The 21,862-nt window shown below is 37.3% G+C and overlaps 1 protein-coding gene and 1 long non-coding RNA gene across 6 annotated transcripts in view; both read right to left on the bottom strand.

Moving 5' to 3' along the window:
* LOC309650064 overlaps nucleotides 1-19,913 on the bottom strand; it is a 36,980-nt gene extending 17,067 nt beyond the window's left edge. The window contains exon 1 of the long non-coding RNA XR_014257389.1: nucleotides 2,308-19,913. This is a non-coding gene — a long non-coding RNA (uncharacterized lncRNA). The remainder of the gene's footprint in view (nucleotides 1-2,307) is intronic.
* The window catches only part of CA10 (carbonic anhydrase 10), a 618,162-nt gene that overhangs the window by 565,508 nt on the left and 30,792 nt on the right, over nucleotides 1-21,862 (bottom strand). The window lies entirely within an intron of this gene.

Raw genomic sequence — 21,862 nt, forward strand, 5'->3', positions numbered from 1 at the left:
CTAGCCACGGCAATCAGAGAAGAAAAAGAAATAAAAGGAATACAAATTGGAAAAGAGGAAGTAAAACTGTCACTGTTTGCGGATGACATGATACTATACATAGAGAATCCTAAAACTGCCACCAGAAAACTGCTAGAGCTAATTAATGAATATGGTAAAGTTACAGGATACAAAATTAATGCACAGAAATCTCTTGCATTCCTATACACTAATGATGAAAAATCTGAAAGAGAAATTATGGAAACACTCCCATTTACCATTGCAACAAAAAGAATAAAATACCTAGGAATAAACCTACCTAGGGAGACAAAAGACCTGTATGCAGAAAACTATAAGACACTGATGAAAGAAATTAAAGATGATACCAACAGATGGAGAGATATACCATGTTCTTGGATTGGAAGAATCAACATTGTGAAAATGAGTATACTACCCGAAGCAATCTACAGATTCAATGCAATCCCTATCAAATTACCAATGGCATTTTTTACGGAGCTAGAACAAATCATCTTAAAATTTGTATGGAGACACAAAAGACCCCGAATAGCCAAAGCAGTCTTGAGGCAAAAAAATGGAGCTGGAGGAATCAGACTCCCTGACTTCAGACTGTACTACAAAGCTACAGTAATCAAGACAATATGGTACTGGCACAAAAACAGAAACATAGATCAATGGAACAAGATAGAAAGCCCAGAGATTAACCCACGCACCTATGGTCAACTAATCTATGACAAAGGAGGCAAAGATATACAATGGAGAAAAGACAGTCTCTTCAATAAGTGGTGCTGGGAAAACTGGACAGCTACATGTAAAAGAATGAAATTAGAATACTCCCTAACACCATACACAAAAATAAACTCAAAATGGATTAGAGACCTAAATATAAGACTGGACACTATAAAACTCTTAGAGGAAAACATAGGAAGAACACTCTTTGACATAAATCACAGCAAGATCTTTTTTGATCCACCTCCTAGAGTAATGGAAATAAAAACAAAAATAAACAAGTGGGACCTAATGAAACTTCAAAGCTTTTGCACAGCAAAGGAAACCATAAACAAGACGAAAAGACAACCCTCAGAATGGGAGAAAATATTTGCAAACGAATCAACAGACAAAGGATTAATCTCCAAAATATATAAACAGCTCATTCAGCTCAATATCAAAGAAACAAACACCCCAATCCAAAAATGGGCAGAAGACCTAAATAGACATTTCTCCAAAGAAGACATACAGACGGCCACGAAGCACATGAAAAGATGCTCAACATCACTAATTATTAGAGAAATGCAAATCAAAACTACAATGAGGTATCACCTCACTCCTGTTAGAATGGGCATCATCAGAAAATCTACAAACAACAAATGCTGGAGAGGGTGTGGAGAAAAGGGAACCCTCTTGCACTGTTGGTGGGAATGTAAATTGATACAGCCACTATGGAGAACAATATGGAGGTTCCTTAAAAAACTAAAAATAGAATTACCATATGACCCAGCAATCCCACTACTGGGCATATACCCAGAGAAAACCGTAATTCAAAAAGACACATGCACCCGAATGTTCATTGCAGCACTATTTACAATAGCCAGGTCATGGAAGCAACCTAAATGCCCATCAACAGACGAATGGATAAAGAAGATGTGGTACATATATACAATGGAATATTACTCAGCCATAAAAAGGAACGAAATTGAGTCATTTGTTGAGACGTGGATGGATCTAGAGACTGTCATACAGAGTGAAGTAAGTCAGAAAGAGAAAAACAAATATCATATATTAATGCATGTATGTGGAACCTAGAAAAATGGTACAGATGAGCCAGTTTGCAGGGCAGAAGTTGAGACACAGATGTAGAGAACAGACATATGGACACCAAGGGGGAAAACTGTGGTGAGGTGGGGATGGTGGTGTGCTGAATTGGGCAATTGGGATTGACATGTATACATTGATGTGTATAAAATTGATGCCTAATAAGAACCTGCAGTATAAAAAAACAAACAAAACAACTAATACTAAACTTTCATTGGGTTATTTGTATGGAAATATGTTAATATAAATGTTTCAGACATTACATGAAATTTCTAAAAATCTTATATTTGTATTTGTATGGAAATATGTATGGAAATATGTTAATATAAATGTTTCAGACATTACATGAAATTTCTAAAAATCTTATATTTGTATTTGTATGGAAATATGTATGGAAATATGTTAATATAAATGTTTCAGACATTACATGAAATTTCTAAAAATCTTAAAAAAAAAAAAAGAAGTCATAAAAAAAAAAAAAAGATGAAGAGATGTAACCCTATAAATTGGATGTGTAAACAATTTCTCAAGCTTTCGTTCATTGCTGCTATGCTGGACATTTTTCATGCTTTCTGGTTTCCCATCACACTTTGGGTGCTTTTCCTATGGGTATTGGTTTCCCATTGCTGCTATAACAAATTACTACAACCTTGGTGGCTTTAAACAACACAAACATTATCTTGGTAGTTCTGGAGCTCAGAAGTCTGAAATGAGTTTTAGGAGGCTAAGATCAAGGTGTCAGCAGACTGATATCCCTTCTTCAGGCTCCAGGAGTAAATCTGTTTCCTTGCTTTTTCCAGCTACTTAGAGACGTTTCACATTGATTAGCTCATAATCCCCTTCTTCCATCTTCAAAGTGCATCATTCCAACCTCTGCTTCTGTCATCATACCTCCTTTTTCTGATTCTGACCTTCCTGCCTCCTTCTTTTAAGGACCCTTATGATTACATTGGGCCCACCTGGATAATCCAGGATAATCTTCCCATCTCGAGATCCGTAACTTATCACATCTGTAAAGTCCCTTTTACCATGTAAGGTAACATATTCACAGGTTCCCAAGATTAGGATATAGACACCTTTGAGGGGGGGCCATTATTCAGCCAACCCACTATGTTTGGAGTATTTCTCACTTTTTAGGTTCAATCCCATCCAGGTAGAATCCTGAACTTTACTTTTGATAGGACACAGGCATGTGACAGAATCTGGCAATCTCAGTTGTCTGAGATTTCAGTTCTGAAGTGAACAACAATGAGAAAGTAGGTCTTATGTGGAATACATTTTCTGGTGAGATTGGTGGCAGAATTGTTCAGCTTTCTGGACACCAGTGGGTCTAGTGACTAGTCCACATCAGTAATGAGATCTGGCTGTCTCTGCCAAGCAGTTGCAGGAGCACGGGTCTTTTCTAGAACAATTCCATAGCAGTCTTATAAGTATAGCCTGCAATTCCGATTATTTGACCCACCCAAAGATTCAGTGAGTACCTGCTTTAATAAATCTCTTTTCTGTTTATACTAATTTTGAAGGGGTTCTTTTATTTACAACTAAGGATCCCAGCGGACACAACCTCCTATCCTAGGGTTGTAAGAAGAACCTGCAGAGAGGCTGATGGAGTGTTCCTAGAAAACTGTAACAACAAACAATATTTTGGGGTGCCTCTTAGATGCCAAGCACTTGGTAAAAAGGCTCTGAAGAAATGCAGTGCAATCATTCAAACTAAGGGCCGGTAAACTGCACCATCCTTTGTAATAGTAGGTGTGAGGAGGAGGATGGAAAGACAACACTCCATGTGGCCCTACTCTGAGACTTTTTCAATCTGAACAGATGAATGCTGTCTGTGAAGGGATGGGAAGAGAGATTTTGATTATTGATGCTGGTCAGCATGGATGCATCCCTCAGTTTTTCAAAGCACTTTACCTCATTAGTTGTTTATATTAAATTAAATAGTCTTGGAATATCCATTAGTTCAGAAAGCAAAAGTATATCTGACTTAAGACTGCTTTTCACCTAGTGCCATTCTCACCCCTGCATTATCTACAGCTCACTCACCCAGGCCCTTAGTTCACCTCTTTGTAGGACAAGGTGATTTTTATTTTTCAAAATAATGTTTTTTTCATTTGCTCTGTGTCTGTGCCTTCTGCTTACAATTAGGAGTTCACATCTGACTCTGGCAGTTAGTAGCTGGGTGACTTGAACCAGTCACTTAATCTCTCTGAGCTTCCTTCTTCTATAAAATGTTGATATTACACCCCCAAGCAGGCTTGTAGAGAAGAATGAAAAAGTGTGTGGTATGGTGGCTGAGCTCAAGCTCTGGATTTAGACATATCAGAGTTCAAATGGTAGGTTACATCTTATCAGCTGTATGCCCTTCAGCAAGTCAACCTGGGTGTCTCTGTCTCCTCTCAATAAAATGGGAGATAGATAAGACATCCCTTATAAGGTTAAACGATTAAATGAGATAACAGATGGAGAGGTCTCTGCACAGTGCCTGTTAGCTACTAATACTATTAACAGTTAAGTGGCTGTTTGGAGTGGGTGCTTGGAGTGAATTAAGGAGTTATCAAATGAGAGAAGAAAATCAACTTCATGTTTTCACACACCCTCCTCCACCACCCTCCTTTAACACAGTCTTAGTGATCTGAAATGCTCAGGAAACAAACATTTAAAAGCTGCTACTATTGACAGAGGTCGGACGCATGGTTGCCTGAGTTCAAGAATAGGAGAGAGATCGACTACTTAGGAGTGGAGCACAGGGAAATTTGGGGGATAATGGAAATGTTCTATCTTGATTGTGGCAGTTGTTATATGACTGCATTCTTTTTCCAAATTCATCAAACGGTAGATTTAAAATGAGTGCATTTTCTATATTACACTCCAATAAAGTTGATTTTAATTATTATACTAACAGGCCCTCTAGAGTAGAGGTTGGGAAAGTTTTTTTTCTGTGAAGGGACAGATAGTAAATATTTTAGGCTTTGCCAGCCATAGGCTCTGTTAAAACTACTCCACTCTGTTGTCATAATTCAAAAGCAGCCATAGACAAAAGACAATAAATAAATGAATGTGTGGCTGTATTTCAATAAAATTTTATTTATGGACTGAAATTTGGTTTCTTATATTTTTCATGTGTTACAAAATATTACTCTTCTTTTGATTTTTTTCCCAACCATTTAAAAATGTAAAAATCATTCTTAGCTCTTGGCCTTATAAAAAAAGGCAGCAGGCTGGATTTGGTCCATGGGCCATTGTTTGCCAAGCCCTGCTCTACAGTTCAAAAGAGTCTGTGTGAAGCAGCATTCTGAAATCTGCTTTAGGGGCTTCCCAGTGCAAATGCTATGTCTAAGAGGGCTGGGAATCTAGCTCCTGTGAGTCCTGTGGGGTCCTTGCCAGAACCTACTCCCTCTGTGGCTAGACTAAGCTGCTGCTTCCTGACTTCAATTTCCCCATCTGTACAGGGAGGACAACAATTGTCTCCCAGAGACCCACAAAGCTCATTCAGCTTGTTACTTGGGAGAAAATGCTCTATCCAAGTGCAGCAACTGATCATGGCTCAGGTTATGTGTCTGGCCTGTCTCAATCATCAAGGGGAAAGGTTTGATTTTTTCAGATTGTCATTCCTAAAATTGCTTATCTTTCCAGGTGATAATCTTATTTCTGAATGTGGTCTGACATTCACATTCCCAAAAGAGGAGGATTATTTTTTCAAAGAACTAGCAGCAGAACAGTACTCTCAAAGCTTGCTCCTTCTCTGCCAAGATGCCATCCCCAGCATAAATCATCCCTTAGGGGAGGCTTGCCCTGAGAATATTTGCCTGGGCAGGGCCAGAACTGCTCCAAGCTCCTGTGACACCAAAGGGAGCTTTAAAATCCAAACCAGCACAAACTGAGATTTCTTTTTTGGTTTCTGACACTGGTAAGAGTTTAAGGAACCTCTTTGGGGTTGTAAAATCTGCCAAGACATCCACAAAAGTCAAGATAATTCTGGAGTTTCTAAAGCCTCAAGGTTTTTGTTTTTTTGTTTTTGTTTTTTAAATGTGATGATCCATTTATTTATTTATTTATTTATTTATTTATTTATTTATTTATTTATTTATGGCTGTGTTGGGTCTTCGTTTCTGTGCGAGGGCTTTCTCTAGTTACGGCAAGTGGGGGCCACTCTTCATCGCGGTGTGCCGGCCTCTCACCATCGCGGCCTCTCTTGTTGCGGAGCACAGGCTCCAGACGCGCAGGCTCAGTAACTGTGGCTCATGGGCCTAGTTGCTCCGTGGCATGTGGGATCTTCCCAGACCAGGGCTCGAAACCGTGTCCCCTGCATTGGCAGGCAGACTCTCAACCACTGCGCCACCAAGGAAGCCCAAGCCTCAAGGTTTTAAAAAATTTTTTTTGAATATTTAATCTAAAATTTAGAGATAATAGGGCAAGATGGCAGAGTAGAAGCACGTGAGCTCACCCCAGTTACAAAGACACCAAAATCACAACTAACTGCTGAACAACCATTGACAAAAAACAAAACAAAACAAAACACTGGAACTTACCAAAAAAGAGACACTACATCCAAAGACAAAGAAGAAGCCACAACAAGACAGTAAGAGGGGCACAATCACAATAAAATCAAATCCTATACCCACTGAGTGGGTGACCCACAAACTGGAAAATAATTATACCACAGAAATTCTCCCACATCAGGCTTCCCAGACTGGGAGATCTGGCAATGGTAGGAGGAGACCCCAGAGAATCTGGCTTTGAAGGCCAGCAGGGTTTGATCACAGGAATTCCACAGGACTGGGGGAAAGAGAAACTCCACTCTTGGAGGTTGCACACAAGGTCTAGTGTTCACCAGGATTCAGGAAAAAAAGCAGTGACCTCATTAGAGACTGAGGCCAGACCTATCTGCTAGGAGTGGAGGGTCTCCTGCAGAGGCAGGAGGCAGCTCTGGCTCACTGCAGGGACAAAGACACTGGCAACAGCACTTCTGGTGAGTACTCAATGGTGTGAGCCCTCCTGGAGGCCACCATTTCCTCCCCAAGGCCTGACCCCACCAAACAGCCTGTAGGCTCCAGTGCTGGGATTCCTCAAGCCAAACTACAAACAGGGTGGGGACACAGCCCCACCCATTAGCAGACAGGCTGCTTAAAGTCTTCCTGAACACAGCTCTGCCCACCAGAGGGACAAGACCCAGCTCCACCCACCAGTGGGCAGGAACCAGTCCCTCCTGAAGCCTGCACTAGCCACGTAGACAGCCTCAACCACCAGAGGGCAGACAGCAGAAGCAAGAAGAACTACAATCCTATGGCCTGCAGGATAGAAACTGCAATCACAGAAAGTCAGACAAAATGAGATGCCAGAGGAATATGTCCCACATGAAGGAACAAGATAAAACCCCAGGAGAACAACCAAGTGAAGTGGACATAGGCAATCTACCTGAAAAAGAATTCAGAGTAATGATAGTGAAGATGATCCAAGATCTCGGAAAAAGAATAGAGGCACAGATTGAGAAGATACAAGAAATGTTTAACAAAGACCTAGAGAACTAAAGAACAAACACTGAGATGAACAGTACAATAACTGAAATGAAAAATACACTAGAAGGAATCAATAGCAGAGTAACTAAGGCAGAAGAACAAATAAGTGAACTGGAAGACAGAATGGTGGAAATCACTGCTGTGGAACAGAATAAAGAAAAAAGAATGAAAAGAAACAAAGACAGTCTAAGAGACCTCTGGGACAACATTTTAAATGTACCAACATTCGGATTGTATGGGTCCCAGAAGGAGAAGAGAGAGAGAAAGGACCTGAGAAAATACTTGGAAGAGATAGCTGAAAACTTCCCTAATATGGGAAAGGAAACAGTTACCCAAGTCCAGGAAGAATAGAGTCCCAGGCAGGATAAACCCAAGGAGGAACACACCAAGACACATAGTAATCAAATTGACAAAAATTAAAGAGAAAGAAAAAATATTAAAAGCAACAAGGGAAAAGCAACAAATAACATAAAAGGGAACTCCCATAAGGTTAACCAGCTGATTTCTCAGCAGAAATTCTGCAGGCCAGAAGGGAGGGGCACAATATATTTAAAGTGATGAAAGGGAAGAACCTACAACCAAAAATACTCTACCCAGCAAGACTCTCACTCAGATTCTACAGAGAAATCAAAAGCTTTACAGATAAGCAAAAGCTAAGACAATTCAGCACCACCAGACCAGCTTTGCAACAAATGCTAAAGGAACTTCTCTAAGCAGAAAATAAAAGGCCACTACTAGAATCAAGAAAATTAGGAATGGAAAAGCTCACTGGCAAAGGGAAATGTACAGTAAAGGCAGTAAAGGTAGGAAATCATCTGCACACAAATATGATATCAAAACCAGTGATTGTGAGGAGAGCACAAATGCAGGATATTGGAAATGCATTGGAAATTAAAAGACTAGCAATTTGAAACAATTTTGTTTATATATAGACTGCTATATCAAAACCTCATGGTAACCACAAACTGAAAATCTACAATTAATACACACACAAAAAAGAAAACAGAATCTAAACATGACACTAAAGTTAGTCATCAAGTCACAAGAGAAGAGAACAAAAGAGGAAGGGAAGAAAAAAGACCTACAAAAACAAATCCAAAACAATTAAGAAAATGGCAAAAGGATATGGCAATAATTACCTTAAATGTAAATGGATTAAATGCTCCAACCAAAAGACATATACTCGCTGAATGGATACAAAAACAAGACCCGTATATATGCTGTCTACAAGAAACTCACTTCAGATCTAGGGACATATACAGACTGAAAGTGAAGTAAGTCAGACAGAGAAAGACAAATATCATATGATATCATTTATATGTGGAATCTAAAAAAATAATGTGATACAAATGAACTTACTTACAAAAAGAAACAGACTCACAGACTTAGAGAATGAACTTATGGTTACTGGGGGGGTGGGGGGGAAGTGTGGGGGAGGGATAGATTGGGAGTTTGGGGTTGACATGTACACACTACTATATTTAAAATAGATAACCAACAAGGACCTACTATATAGCACAGGGAACTCTGCTCAATATTCTGTAATAACCTAAATGGAAAAAGAATTTGAAAAAGAATAGATACATGTATATGTATAACTAAATCACTTTGTTGTACACCTCAAACTAACACAACACTGTTAATCAACTATGCTCCAATATAAAATTAAAATTAAAAAAAATAAAATTTAGCCAATCTTTCATTGAGGGAAATGGTTTCATTGAAGAAAAGTCAATCGTTTACATTAGGGGTGCAAACTTTTTCTGTAAAGGGCCACATAGTAAATATTTTAGGCATTTCAGGCAATACAGTCTCTGTTGCGACTACTCAACTCTGTTGGCTGTGGTATAAAGGTAGCCATAGATAATAAATGAACATGCATGGCTGTGCTCCAAGAAAACTTTGTTTACAAAACTAGGTGGTGAGCCAGATTTGGCCTACAGTCTATTACTTGCTGAGCCTTGTCCTGAACTGTAGTATCTCTAAGTGGGACTAGGTAGGTTGGGGAAGAAAAATAAAACTTAGATCAACAGATATTACTTAGAATATCTGCAGATAATCTGGTAACCATCACTAAAGATTAGGGAGTAAAACCCAACCAATCGGCATATTGTGCTAGGAGTGGGAACAGGATATACAAGAAGACTAGATGAAACTAGATTACGAGTTTTCCATCTGATGAAGAAGAAAGGTCAGTGACAAGCAGCACTAGAGTCAATAAAAGCCAGTGGGGTGTAGAGAACAAAGAGACTACTACTAACTGGACTGATCACAACAGCATTCACAGAGAAGGAGACCTCTGGCTGAACTTGTGAGATGGGTATGATTCAGGTGAGTGAAAACCAGGTGAAGAAACACAACATGAACAAAGGCATAGGCAAGTATGTGTAAGGTGTGTTCACAGAATAGTGAGTTGGCAGATTGGAGCAAAGTTGGAAAGGTGTTTATGGAGTATCACAGAAGATTTTACACATCAGTTCTAACAGTGTGAATACTTTTTGTAGAGTTAGTGGGAGGTATTGAGAATTTCTGAGCTTCTAGTACAATGTTCTCTACAAAGCAGGCAACTCAAAAGTATCCTCCTCCTTTAGAAAGACAGTGAGGCTGGCTGCATCTTACATATTCTGAATGTGATGTTACTAACAGATCGCATTTATTAAGCCATTATTATCTGCCTGGTAATAACATACTAAGTGCTTTACTATCATATGTCATTTAATATTTATAAGAAAATCACTGAGGTGGTTATTTTTATCCCTATTTTACGGATTAGAAAACTGAGATGCAGAAGTTAACTTACCCAAATCCATCCAGCTTGGAAGAGGCAGAGTGTGGGTTTAAACCTAGGTCTGTCTGTAAGCTTTTAATCATTCCCCTAAATGGCTTCTCAGTGCATTTAAACATATCTTTGTGTTTTAAATAAAACATTTTTTAAAACCTCATTTCTAAATTGTCTCTTTGTTTCTCCTACTCAAAAATCCCCAATACTATGATTACCTTTCTCATCTTCAGTCGTCCTACTAAATATTTTTTCCAAAAGCAACAGATTCATAATTAAAGATTTAGAAATTTAAATTCTGTTCAAATTTCATGCAATCTGAGTTCACTAATTTAACATAAAATTGTGATTTTTTTAAATCAATGCCATATCTATCCATCTCTCTATATAATTATTTTTACATTATTTTTGTCTACATTTTAGGTGGGCCTTGCTTTATGGCACACAAACCATATATTTATCTCACATGACTTTTTGCTCAAGCATAACAGTGGAATACAATTTCAAATAAGTAAAAATGCTTATATATAAAACCTAGAGGGGAATAACGTGTTAACAACAGTTGCATTAAAGTTATGTGATTACAGGTGATCAGTTTCTTTTTCTCTTATCTAAATTAATTAAAATTGAATATATTAGTGTTATAATTCTAAATGTAATCATGTGAAAATGTTCTCTTAAAAAAAAAAGATTATGAAACAACACATTGGGATCTACTCTACTAAGCAACAAATAAAAGAATTTCTTAATGCAAAAAGTGACTACATTCCATAAAGGTGCCATGATTCTTGGTTACATGTACTTAGAGCTATTAAGACTCATTAATTCACTGGGATCTAATATCAGGGTAGCTGGTATGGGCCTATCTTTGGTTTCTCTAAATTCAATCAATTTAAGAGAAATAAGAGTAGGGGCTTAGTGGATTAGTCACAACAGGCCATTAATCTCTGCACTCTCAATTGTAATCCAGCCTCTACTAAAGTGATTGGGGAAAAAAATCCCACAAAATACCCAAACACTCAAAAAAGCTCCAAAGCCAGCTCCCTAGAGACCGGCTCATGTAGGTCACAGTTTGCTTGTTTTTACTTAACATCAATACAGCACTTGTCATCTGTCCTATTTCTTGTTAGTTTTTCTTTTCACCTTTTGCTGAAATTCTCAGAACAGATATATTTAAAAAGGAACCACGTTGCAATCCCACAAATGGCCTAGCATTTAATTATCATTTTAAAAATCATTCTCTTAAGTGAATATGAAACATAAATCAAAAGTATCTTCTCATGTTGAAAACTTATTGAAAAAACATGCTTAAGGTTACCATGTGTGTAAATTAGTGCTTGAGGAAGCTGGCAAAACTAAATAATGAAAAGAGAGCAACCAGATTCTAGTAAAAATGAACAAGTGACAGTTTTAGAACATGTAAATATTATATATTTTCTCATAAATGGACTGGATCATAATACCTCATATCTTTATTGCTCTGGCCAATAAGCCAATATTTACTAATGTATCAAGCAAGAAAAACTATGAGCACATTCCTGAATCAGGATTTTGTTTATGCCATCATTGTGAAGGTTGAGTATTTACTGGGTCACATGATACCATACACTGTATTAGAGGCCTTGGTAAGTCTAAACCCTAGTTATAAAATTAAAATATGTCATTAGTTTTTTTAATATTAAAGAAAACTGTGGGCCAGACTCAGTAAATTATCTCTGAAGATCATTTTTATGACAAAGACATGATGGTCTTCTTTCTTATAATCTCTAAAATATTCCCCAAACATCCCAGCTTCCCCTAGTGACTCAGATTCAACCAACCTTAACTGATTATGTGTTATGTGCAGGCATTGTGCTAAACACATTCACATGAACTGGCTCATTTAATTCTCATGTTTTAAATGATATTGCCAAATTCCTTCCTAATATTTCCCAACATGTCTTTTGTTCTTTTAGCTTCAGCTATAACAATACAAAACCCACCATTTATCAAGTGCATATGCCAAGCACTATGCTGCATTTTTAAATTTCAGTCTCCCTTAACTCCAAAGATAGATGTTATTCCTCCAGTTTTCAAAAGAGGACACTAAGGATTAGTTAGAGATTTTAAGTAACTTCTTAACGTCACACAACAAGTAACAGCAGAGTTGAGATAAAATTCTAAGACTTTAATATAAAGACCCGCCCGGCAAGGTTTTCAGTAAATGCTTTTATGGAGTAGTCAGTGATGGCCCCTGGACTCTTTCTCAGGGTCTTACTAGAGAGCTACAAGGTCAGCATTCCACAAATATAGTTTGGGTTAGTCTTTCATTATGCCTTATCCTTACACTTGCCCATCTCAAGAGTCACTTCCCACTTTTCTGCTCACTCACAACATCCAAAGTTCTTCCTGTAATTTAATCTTGCTGCCTTGACATTTCAAAAACTGGAAAAGTTTAGCATCAACAGTAAACTTTGATAATTTTCTTAAAAGTTTCATAACACTGTAAAATTTCCAAGTTGGAAAGGGAACTAGAAATTAACCAGTCCAATATCCCTGTTTAAAAGGAGAAAACTGGGATTCAGACCAGTAAAACTACATCCTTCACAACACAATACAGTGGCAAAACAAGTACTAACCACAACATGTTCTAACTTCCATCCCAGTAATCTTTTCTTCAAACCACCTGAGCCATTCTTCCCTATAATTTATGAAAATATGCTCTAGGAAGAATACTTAAGTAGGCTCAAATTTCTGAACTTAGAAAAGCTATTTGCTTGTCCTTAACCATGGTTTCCTGTCTCTGATCTGACTTATTAAGCAAAAATAACATCTTGAATGCCATGGCTATTTGGTTTTTGCTTAATACTTTCTGGGAGTGGACCACTAGTGAAAGGATCTGTCAAAAAAAGAGACAACAGGCCCAAAATGGAGTCATCTGTGCTAAGGCCCATGTCACCAAACCAAGACTTAATACTTAACCTAACTGCAGTTTCAGCCTTTTTCAGGAATATAATCTTAACCAGTCACTCTGGAATTTCCTGGCCAGCACCAATGAGGTAATCTGCCAGGTAGATTCCTACTGTCCCCCAAAGGAAGGTGACCTTGTCTGAAACAATCAAGTCTTTGCTAGTAACTTTCCTGTCCCACCCTCTTCTGCCTATAAAATCTTCCAATTTGTACAGCTCTCTGGAGCTCCTTTCTATCTGCTAGATGGGATGCTGTTCAATGTATGAATTGTTGAATAAATACCAATAGTATTTTTAAAATGTACTCAGTTGAATTTGGGTATTTTTAAACAGATGTTTGAAAACTTAATAACTGTTCTACATACTTGTTTACTTCCTCCAGGAATTCAAGTGTATTGCTGGCGACTTATACACAGGTTATATATTACTTATGGATATAATATGGTAAAAACATAAAGAACTTCACACTGTTTTACCCAGTAATCACAATACTGAGATGATTGTAAAGAAATAATTCAATAGAAATAAATATCTATAGACAAAAACATATGCCCAAAATGGCAAATCTAGAAATAACATAGCTGCTCAAAAATAGGGAAAAAGAGAAATATAAATAATGCTATTTTAGATGAATAAAATATTATGAAACTATTAAAAAGAAAATCATAAATGTTAAAGTGGCAAACACTAGACAATTGTTCACTAGACCATTTTCCCTTTGTTCCTGGGCTTGGGCTAGTCTTGTGACTAGCCTGCAATTCTCAACCTCTTTTGCAATACGATGTTGCCACGTGATTGACCAGAAGTGAGGTACACAGTTTTCCTGTTAGGCCCATAAACACCTCTCCCATGATCATCCTCCTCACTCTTTTTCCAGCTGTTAATGTTGATGCACAGAACAACATTGGAAGCCATGTCTTGAAGATAGCAGAGACTATCACCCTTGAGACTCCCAAGTCACTACATAGACAGGATTCCTTCTCTTTTATCCCTTCCCCCTCACCAAGCCCCTATTCTCACACACACATACACACACACAAATTGACACCAATTAGACAATTAATGTGAACAGGAAGTAAGCTTCTACTATGTTATGTTACTGAGACTGTGGGGTTTACCAGTCACAAAGTCCTGGATTTCCTAAACTAATACAACTAGGAAGCAACATGGGGGAATACTTAAGATATAATGTAAAAGTTTTTTTTTAAGTACAAAGCTTTAAGGGAAAAAATTTATAATTGCAAACTTTGGGAAATAAAAATTTAGTCTACGAAGAATCAGTTTGTTTTCCTAAATTTTCTTTGATACTATTCTTCTATTATATTTAACATTAAAATTAACTCAATGACTTCTAGTATCACTCATGTTTGTAACACTAAAACACTTGCATGTACAGTCCCTTGCTTTTAAGGAGTATTGATCAAAGAGGAGGATTTCAATTGAACACACAATTAAACTAAACAGCAAATGCACAAATAAAACTGTCATTTTTAATTTGTTTGACACATTTTACCTTTAGATATGGAACATTATAAAACTTTACCTGGCTCAGTCAGGCTCTAATTTCAGCAGTTCTAAAAGCAAGAGGAACCAAAAAAAAAGAAAAAAGAAAGAAAAAAAAAAAAAAGGCTGCACCAACTCATGCACTATTTTAATTGCATAGGACTCTCATTTAGCCACTACAACACAGAACTTCAAAGACACAAACTAAAAGGGCACAAAGAACATCTTCATAACAGTGGAAAAACAGGGATGGAACCTGTTAGAGATAACAAAAAATGATGACTTCACTACGTTATATTTCATTCTATAAGATGTGAGTGACTTAGAGCTGGTATCATTACTGTGTACTGCAAGACAGCCAGCCAGTGACATACTTCTATTTACACCCAGGCCATACAACAAACATTTATTATTCATAGATGCCTTACTTTCTAACTATCAGTATAATTTCCATATATCTACTGGAAGATTAACAGTAGGAGCCTTTTTTTCTATAATTTCTTATTTTTTTCTAAAATTAACAAGCAAACAAACAACAAACCACCTAACTGACCATTTCCTCACAGTTATAAAGATCAACTAGGAGATTATAGGCAGAATGTACAGCCAAGAACAGCAAATACACTGTGTTCTTTCAATTTCTAGGCTCTTGGAAATACCCGCCTCTGCCCCCCATGGTAAAAAACTGTTGGGTGCCACAGTTCTGTTTCTAAAGGCTGGGCAAGGGTGGGGGGGTAAAGTTTTCTGACAGAAGACTGAAAACACCTTAGAAAACAGTTTCCTGTATTGCTCTGCCTCAAGACTAAAGGGTGGGTAGCCTTTTCCCCTAAAGCACTCTAGTTCATTGCTAACTAAAGAACAGTGAGCTTTCTCAAGTGCTGGCTTCTCCCAAGCTGGAACCCAGTGAGAAAACAACCATATCCTTAGCAATTTCCTTTAATAGGAACAGAGATGGCATGAAAAAAGAACAACAATGCATCCATGGATCCTTAATCGCCCTAATTCAAGTCTCACAGGATGGTATCTCAGAACACAAAGGAGCAGAAATACATTTTAAACAATGGCGAAGTGCCCTGACTAACGCTGGTTTGTCAAATGCAGATAAGAGTTGAGTCTGAGAAGGAAATACAAAGCTATCCAATAAGTTGCTCCCTGGGAAAGTTCCAGTTCTGACTGCATGCAGTAGAAGCAAGAGGGCAGCTAACAGAGGTCTTCTTCATTTTCCCTCCCTCTTAACCACCATACAAGATCTGAATCTTGTTTCCCAGTCTCCTGTGAAGGAAGGAAAGCCATTCTAAATCAATCCTTGTTATTCATTTATGTATCAACTCACTCATTCATTATTGAGTATCTACTAAAATGCCAGGCTCTAGTTTGAGCAATGGGAAAAAATTGTGTATCACTAAATATACATTCTACAAGGGCAAGGCTGTTTAGCTTACTATATTTTAACTTCTGTCTGGCCCAGTGCCTCACTGATAGGAGGCATTTATTAGCATTTGTGAAATTAATGAACCAACCCATTAAACCCCTTCAGAGTGGGAGAGAATCCTTCCATAGACATGTACCCATATCTGTCCTTTTCAAGAATCCTGTGAGGTATTTATATTATTCCAAAATCATGGAGGAGGAATGGTCCCTACTTACTCAATAAGTGCTGCCATCAAAATTGTTTTCCTTAAAGGTGAAAGGTAACTTGTGTGTATGGCAGGAAGAGGGAGCAGCAGAAGAGGAATATGTTGACTCATATCCTTCAGTAAATATGTTTATTCCAACTGTGGCATTGTTGCCAAATGTGTTGTGAAGCCAGCAGGACTTGGCTCTGGTAAATTCACCTGAAAGTCACAGGCTTCATTTCCTACTGCCAGCCCCTTTGGCCTATGGGCATTAAGTATGGGACAAAGTTAAAGATTAATCCTCCATGTACTGTGACAAAGGTCCCACCTCTTCCGGATCAGGAGGGAAAGGCATTTGTAGACTGTCTCCTTCACAACCACTGAAGATCTTTCCACTTCCATCTTGATGGCACCTTAATGCAAATGAACTCAAACCCAAACACTGGCTACCCCATTACCAGTCCAATCTTGCTAATAAAAGCACTTATGGCTGTGTTATAAAGGCAATCCCAGACCATTCATTAGCATTCACAGCACCCACCCCACCCTTACATGCTATAAATCCTTTAAAGTTTTGTTTAAGATTACACAAGATGAAAACGGCAGAAAGTTGCAGAAAAGATTCAATTACCAAAGGGAATAAAATGATAGTTGCCATATTTCAAAATCTAGGATCAACCAATAGCATCCTGGCTCTTTTTCCTAGGGTAGAAATACAAACTAAGTAAGGAGGTAAATTCTGTAGTCTAAATCTGAGTTATCACAAAAGCTTCTGGGAAGCTACATGGAACTAGAGACGATACTGGAAAATAACTAGTGATCTGGGCCAAACGGAGCATAGCTGTACTAAAGCCAAAAGCTTTAACCCTGACTGGTCTGCTCCTAAAGAAGATAAAGGTATAAACTAGACCTATCCCCCTGAGCCTTAAAAGATGCCCTCCTTGCACAGAGAGGCACAAGGGTAATTTTTACTACTATCATATGTAAGGTATTACTGCTATTAGCATCATATTTCCTATATGCTATTCTATCTCGGCCTCATCCATTACACTCCACCCTCTAGTTGTTGCCATACTTACCTCTTCACAGTCCCCTGAATTCACCATGTCCTATCTGATTTCCCTGTCTTTACAAATGTTGTTTCCTATGATCATCCCTCCCCTATCACACTCCTAGTCAATCAGCAAAAATCTTCCAAGCCAACCCTTTAGCTTTCTTTAAGACTCACCCCAAACACCCTCTGACACTATTTACTCGCCTTCTTCTAGCCCTTCCACCTCCAGAATGAGTCAGATGCCCCTTCTCTGTCCTATTCACACACTGCTGTATCTCTTTTCACTACAGTACTTATCACAGTCTGCTATAACTACTAATATTTTTAAAATCAGTGTCCTGCTGAAGGTTATGAATTCTTGGAGGGAAAGGTCAGTTGTCTTACTCATTCCTGTTGGATCCCCAGTACCTTAAATATAGAGCACCCTCAATAAATTTTGAATGATTAAGTAAACAAAGGAAGCCGTTTCATTTTAGGTCTCTATACGTACTTTATATTAACTGGGCCATTGAAAGGGTGAAATGGGTATACAATTTAGTGGACCACGAGTATACTCTCTCAAGTGAACATGCAGTCTATTGGAAATAAGAGTTGTACAGAGTATAATAAGGTAAAGCTGATGTAAAATGCTTTGCAGTGCTTTAACCGTTGGTTTCATGTCAAATAGCACATCTATTACTTGGCACACAATCTTCACAACACAAAAGAATGTATGGATGATTCATTTCTCTTAGCCTTTATCTAATGCTAAAGACATCGTTATTATTATTCAAGTACAAAAATGGAGACATTTGCATTTGCTTATTATGAAAATACTAAATCTCAAAGATTAGGGTACAGGAGGTGCATAGGAGATAGGACAACTCTTTGATTTTTTCTTTTAAGTCTGTCCCTCAGAATGTCCTATAATGGCCTAATTAATCTATTAGGCCAGTATTTTTTCAAACAGGTTTTGTGAGCAAGAATAAAGATTGACAAGAAGTAGTTGGGTTTCTAAGTTATTGCTTAGTGCAATAAAAGTATAAAAGTATCATTAAATTGCACACAAACCTGATTATGTCATTTTCTTTATCTCTACCTTTGCTCCTCATAACTAAAAGATAACGTCTAAAATTCTTACCTTAGCTTGCAAACCCCTTTAAATTGGCCCCAAGTTATTCTTCTAGCCTATATCCAGTCACTTAATCTAACTCATCTAATTTATATGCTCATTTTACCATACTTCTGATACTTTTGTGGGTTTTTTTCATCACTTCTTGTATAAGAACATACTATTCTTGCCTCATGGTATGTCTTTTTCTTTTTTCCTCTTCTTTTGAAATCTCATGTATCCTTCCAACCCTAGTTCAACTGTTTTCTCTTCCATAAACCCTACCCCTTCCCCAGTTGCATCTTCCAACTTCTAACAACAGAATTAACTGCTTTTTCTTTATAATTAAATAAATTTAAAATATAAAATAATTAAATATATAAATAATTTAAAATAATAATTAAAAATATAAAAAGCACTCTGAACACAACTCTATCACATAACATGTATACCATCTTATAAATACTAAGGACCAAGTGTTATTTGTTAATTTTTGTAATTCCTATGCTTGGCACGCAGTTAGCTGGCAATACTGTTTTGTTGAACACAAAGAAATGACTGAAAAATTAACTGTAATTTACAAAAACAGGTCCAAAGTGTCAAAATAAGTATTGTTTTTAATGATAATGATTTTATGGGAACAGCTCCAATTCACTGAGAGACTACCACATGTCAAGCACTTTGACAGGATCTTATGTACATTTTCTCCAATCCTCATTTTACAGATTTTACAGAGACTCAGAGAATGTAAAGAACTTACCTAAGATCACACAGAGAGTGAATGCTAAAGGTAGTATTCACATTTAGACCTATTTTGGTTCCAAAGCCCAGGCTTACTCTTATATGATATGTGTAATTTGGTCAGTGATTACTGTATTCCAGATACGATGCTAGGCATTTACAAATAGCGTTTTGCTCCTTACAATTATCCTGTAGGATCAACAATCTTGGGAAATAAGTACCATCTCCATTTTACAGTTGAGAAAGCTGAAGTCTCCCCGAAACTCAACTGCAATCTCAAACAGATTTGAGAGATTTGAGAGCAGTAGTTGGAGACATGCAATACAAATTTAAAATCTAAAGAAATGTTAGAATTTCAAACAAATTTTAACCAAGTTCAATCCACTGAATCCATGTAAAGATCCATAATAAGAAAAAATAAAAATCACCAAGAAATTAAATATATTAGGACACTCCATATTCTCTCAATTCAACAGCTCTCTAAGTGGGCTCCTCCCAACTTTCCAGTATCTCCTAAAGTGAATCTTTTTTTCCAATTGGGACAGTCTTCACTGTACATCTTACTCATTCCTATCCCTCTCCTTTTGGTGATGTGGTCCCCTCCAACTCTTCTATCCAAACCTCTAACATCTACCTAATATCTTCCTTTTCCTTCATGTCTGGACTTCTCTCTTACATAGCATTTATGTACTCTATCAAACAATTAGGCATTATTTGTACTGTTTTATATCATGATAAATTTTGTGCATTACAACTTTGCTTTCACAACTATATCTAAACCATTAAGTATTATTCGTATTATTTAATATCACTCTACATTATGTGTATGTATCTCAACTTTTATTTTAAAGCTATATCTTATGCATGGATCATTCCATAATATAGTAAAGACACAGATACTTTACATTTGTATAACACAAAGAACATTCAGGATCACTCTCTGATGTTTCCCTCAACAATTCTTTGAAATAGGCAAAGAAGGTATAACTTTTCATTTCACAGATGAGGAAACTGAGAGTCTAAGAGGCTAAGAGAATTGTCCAAAGTCACATAGGTAATTAAGGCAGAGTTTGATTGCAGGGTGGGTCTTCAAACTCCCATATTCTTTACACAATGGCCTGCTACTGTACACATTTATGGTACCTGGATGTGTTCCTGGCCTAAACCTCAGGCCCAAATATGTAATGCTTAATTAAGGTGAAAAGGTGGGATGTTAATTATGACTGCCTAGGGTGGCAATCAAACCCCCCCTCCCCACCCAAGAAAATGTTTCTCAACATTGACAATTCTTCCCCCCTCCCCCCATAGTGTATTACTCAGGAAGCCTCTCGTCTCACTGCCAGGAGAGTCCCATCTATGATATCTGTCATCTACAGCATCTGTCAATGAAGAGTCTATGTGACATCACATGGGAAACTGGACTTAAAGAAACCGTATTGCCAATGAGATCATCAGATTCTTTATTGGGGTGGAGCTCTTTTTTATATTTAATGGAACTTTCTATTTCAAATCATATTGACAGCATATGCAGTTTGCCATTTTGGAAGCACCTGAAAGTTGAGTCTATATTGAGTTATAATTTACAAGAAGAAAGAAGAAAATTCTGTTGTTCCCCTGGGAATAAGCACTACTTTGTTCCCAGTGATTTATTTAACTTTCCAAGCCTCACCTCCATATTGGGCTCACAGGAATAAAGTGGGTTACACTCATGACTATGCCCCAAAGCCTAATGTTACCAGTCTCATTTATAAGAGAAAGAAAATTAAGAGACATTTCAAAGTTGTTAAGCCAAGACCTCACTGAAAGTAGGATTTGTACTCAATGTTATAAAATGCACTAGTTAATGATTTTTTTTTTTTTTTGCTTTTAAACAAGTTGTAAGGGAGGAAGGTAAAGGTTCTATTCTATTTCTCACAAACCCTGCAATGCCAGGTTTGTAGGAAAAATATATATTATTGCACGCTTACTCTGCCTGAGACACTGTGCTAAGTAAAAAATCATTGACCATATTATCTAATTTAATCTATATAACAAAAGTGAGGTATGTACTATTATCCCATTTCTAAATGTAAACCATTAATGTGAAACCATTTTAATTTTCAGATTGGGAGAGAATGTATGAAACACTCATTTCTTACAGGTATTGCTGATCATAAGGCACTGGGGGCAAATGAGTAACAGTGTTAACTGTTTGAATGACAGTCATGTACAACTCAAACACCATCTTAATTCTAGCTCTAGGCTGCAATCACCCTAAACTTCCACTTCTAAACTCTCTAAGATTTACATCCATTTAACACAATTTACTCTTTCAATTGGAAACATCAAAATAAAAGAATACTTAATAAAAACATTTAAAAGAAATCTTGTACCATAGCATAAATGATACATTGAATTTTGACTTAGAACTGGGTGTGAATCCTCCAAGCTGAACCTCTGTGGCCTTTGGTTGCCTCATTTATAAAATCACCCTACAAATTCTGAGACTAGATGAGTTAAAATATGTGCAATATTGTGTAATACATGGGAAAGTACCACATAATTCTAATTACTATTGCTGTTATTATTATAAATAAACTAACAAGGAAGTAAAGGGAAGTAAAGTATAGGGAAGTAGGATGTGCAGTGTAAATTAAATCAGACAGCTCTCTTTGGACCAAGAAATTCTCTTCTGGTGCTGCTAAGTATTCATTCTCACTGACATGTGCTGCTTTTGTAAGAAGGGAATGTGCTCTTGCTAGCACAGGGAAATATCATCCTGGTTCTCTCTCTCTCTCTCCCTCTCTCTCTCTCTCTCTCTCTC

Source organism: Balaenoptera physalus (assembly GCF_965194825.1).
Source record: "Balaenoptera physalus genome assembly, chromosome: 20".
NCBI lineage: Eukaryota > Metazoa > Chordata > Mammalia > Artiodactyla > Balaenopteridae > Balaenoptera > Balaenoptera physalus.